General features: G+C 35.6%; 1 long non-coding RNA gene across 1 annotated transcript; it reads right to left on the bottom strand.

Annotated features, from left to right (window-relative positions):
- LOC122513608 lies at positions 1-2153 on the bottom strand. The gene is made up of 2 exons (XR_006302799.1): positions 787-2153; positions 1-704 (listed from the first exon to the last, which is right to left on the bottom strand). It is a non-coding gene; the product is annotated as an uncharacterized LOC122513608 (long non-coding RNA).
- Positions 2154-3837: the final 1684 nt, after the last annotated feature.

Below are 3837 nucleotides of genomic sequence, written 5' to 3'. Positions count from 1 at the left end.
TTTTTGTTGTTATCAAGATTTCGGAATAATCTTCAAAGGAGCCGGAAGAAATACAACGGACACTGAATTAACGACGGTAACTCGTTTGAATATCGGTGTATGAAAATTTCGAGATACCTGTGTTGGCGTTGGTACCTCCACAGGTGTCGTAGTTTTTGGGGGTAAGAAACACGTCATTTCGAGAATTTTGGTAATTTTGATTAAACTTATAACAACGATTTGATTTCGATTACAACAAACAAATTTACCAGACCGATAACAAATATTCACAGTTAATTCAAATATTCAAATGACAGAAAAAAAAATGAAAACCCTCGATTATTCGTCGGATAAGTTTTTGAATATTTTTTTGTTTTTTTTTTTAATAATTACTATCGGATACAAAGAAAAATGAATAACTACCGATGACTGCGAATAAATGACACAAATTCTCACTGATAATACGTAACAATATATAGATGATAGGTGTAAAAATAAAGTGGATCAGGTCAGAAGAAAAAAAAGTCGAGAGGGAGAGAGAGAAAGAGAGTGATAATAATTAAACAGAAGGAGTCCCAATGCAGTAACGAGTTTCTGGGTTCTCTAAGCTCTTCTTTGCGCTTAGCAACGCGACATAGAAACCTTGCTGCTGCTGCTGCTGCTGGTGGTGCTGGTTGCTGGTGCTGGTGCTGCTTTCGTTGCTACTCGTTCACCCTCAACATATCCTACACGTATATATATGCAGCAGTAGTAGTGTGGTAGTAGTGGTAGTAGCACTTTCTCTCGACCCACTTGCAGCAAACTTACCGATCGATTTTTCATTCGCAATTTCTATGCGAGAGCTTGTGCTTGCTTGGTTGCTTGGTTGGTTGGTTGGTTGGTTAATTCTCAATACTTGATATACGCGCGTCTCTCAGGGTTTTCTTTTTATTCCTGGGAGGTTTGGTTTCTTATTCCTTTTAATTCTCTCTTCCCTCTCTTTCTCTCTCTCTCTTATTTGATTTGATTTGATTTATTTTTGTTGCTTTTGGTTGAACGACCGGTTAAGTCAATTCCTTCTCTCGAACCTTTCTTATTTCCAGTTTAAACAGGACAAAGAGAAACTTTCCTCCTCTCGTTTTGTTGGTCCTACTACTTTTTTCTTCTTCTTCTTCTTCTTCTTCCTTTTCCTTTTTTTCTTTCTCCCTTTGTTCCCCCACACTTTGTCCTTTTTACTTGTTCCAATACCGCGGGAACGAGTTGCAGTCGTCTTCCTCGTCTTCTTCCTCGATTTGTTCACTTGGAAATACTCTTCTTCTTCTTCTCCTCCTCCCGTTTGACTTTTCTTCGTTACGGTAGGAACACGTCAGGCTAACGGGGTGGTGTTGGGGGTGATGGTAACTTTGACGTAGATCTATGGGGTCTACCTAGAAGTTGTGGAGGAAGAACAACCAACGACAATGGGCCAAAGCGTATCAATCGAACTTGTCCTTTGATTCCTTACTACTGCCGCGGATGAATTTATCGAAAACCCTGATGTATCCCTTTATCCAATGATTCCTTTAAATCTTATTTCGTCTAACTTTTCTTACTACCCTTTCAAATGTAAATCACGACGACGCCGTTCTCGAAGAAAATGGTTATCCGGATTTGCTGTTTGATTCTTGATGACATACTCAGATTTAGGATCCTTCAAGTTTTCTCACTGTTTTATTATCACTGATTGGATTATCTTAATCAAATGAAGAAATACTTTGTGAAAGTATTCATTTGTTGGATATTATCACATTCATTAATTAATTTGAATTAATTGTTATTCGAGTTCTCATTCAAATGATAGTTGTTCCTTTTGTTATAATCACGAGTTAAGAAAATTGATTGGCTCTTTCTTTTCACCACCCAACCCAAGCAGCGTTGGTGACTCGATCCTCACTCTGAACGTTTTATCAATCAAACTTTTGAACAAATGATAGACGATATTGGGATTGATTAATCTTTCTCTGTTATTAAATATTATTATTAAAGATATAATAGTTTCTCGAGAATATATTTGCGAATCTAGGGATGATATTCGAAATAAAGGTTTTTATTGAAGTTTTCGCTAGCGTCGCGACGCCTCAACTGGAAGCAAGCCACTTGAGCGTCGGGGTTTATATTTAAACGGTTAGAGAGGTCTACGTTGAACACACTAACGAAAACGATGACGCGTTTTATGTGTGCTTCTTTCTGGGGGCGGTGGGGGAGAAGGGGAGGGTAGGGGGTGGTACAACAGAAGCAGCAACACTCGACGAGCTTTAGAAGAAGAAGAAGAAGAAGATAAAGAAGATGAAGAGGAAGGGGTGGAAGAGTCAGAGGAGGACAACAAATCGTACAAGAAGGTATGCGGAATGTGAGAACACTGAGGAACGCTGAACCGAAAGAAACCATTTGTCGAGAGTCCAAATTCATTTAGGGATATATTAGGGATTAACTTTACTCATCGTATGAGTCATACTAATGATTAAACAAAATACTCATTCGCTAGACAAAGGATTACCTTTTTGTCTGTTCAATGCTTTTTTTAGATCATCATTTTGCAATTGTTTGATTGACAATTTGTGTTCGGATTGATTTCAAGGGAAAGGGGGGATGATACTTTTGATCCTTGGATTTATTATTAACCGAATTATTCTATTGGTTGAAAGACTGACTTCTTTGTTATTTGTAGAATTAACAAATGGAACAATATTTGAAATATTTTACAATTATCGTTTATAATAAATTGGTGTAGGAGAAAGGAAATGGTTGAAAGTGTGTAAAAATAGTTTAGGTCGTTACTACTTGACACGAACAAAATAGGGGAAGTACAAGCGAAACAAGAACGTTCTGACGTAGTAAAACTTCTAAATGATAAAAAGTAACAAGTTTATTTTTTGCTATATATAAACACACACAAATATATATACATACATACATATATATACAAGAAGAGAAATTTATTTTTGGTATATATCTTTCTTCTTGATCTTATATTTCTCGTCTCTTTCACTCTACTCCTCTTTTTCTTTTCTCCTACTCTTTTTACAAGTAAAAATTTCCACCCACGTTTAGTGCAACCCCCACTGAGAAAGGTCAGAATCCGAATTACGCGTGGGTGGTCGACTATGTTTACTGATGTCTTTAATAGCATGGATTTCCCAATGTTTCACACTTCAAAATGCATCTCTTTTACTATCTCTCTCTCTCTCTCTTTTTCTTTTTCTTTATGATTTTATTGTGTATATGTGCAACAAATATATCAAGCATACTGCATAAATATAAATTTAATTGAAATAATTGATTAATAATCATTTATTTCATTCATATATATATATATATACACATAATTAATTTGATTATCTAACTATTATAATAATAATAATAATAATTATTATAATAATTATATAATAGTAGATTGAAATATTTTGTAATCGTCATAATTACGTATAACATAAATTAAACTTCAAATTAAACACATATTAAGTGTGTATATACACGCGTTCAAATTATTTTCTAAAAAAAAGAAATAAATAACCATTTAAAAAAATAAAATTGCAATTTCTCTATGAAGTTGCAAAGAAAACGGGGTGGTAGGTTAAAATGATTAAAAAGACTACAGAGTAAGAGAACCCACACCACCATGGGGGGCAGGGGGAAGGGGAAGGGGAAGGGTTCGTTCGGATGAAGTAAACGCAAAAAAGGGCTAGAAATAAAAAATAAAAAGCGGGATCGTAATTAGCGAGCGGCATTCTTAATTATTCTAATGAGGATTATGACGTCACGAGGTCGAGGATCCTAAGTATACGGGTTTATAAATCTCCCCAACCTCACCCCCCCCCTTCATCCTATTTCTTTTCCTCC

The sequence above is a fragment of the Polistes fuscatus genome, unplaced genomic scaffold (genome assembly GCF_010416935.1).
Source record: "Polistes fuscatus isolate 324 unplaced genomic scaffold, CU_Pfus_HIC Scaffold12, whole genome shotgun sequence".
NCBI classification, from domain to species: domain Eukaryota; kingdom Metazoa; phylum Arthropoda; class Insecta; order Hymenoptera; family Vespidae; genus Polistes; species Polistes fuscatus.
This window is presented reverse-complemented; position numbering and strand designations above follow the sequence as displayed.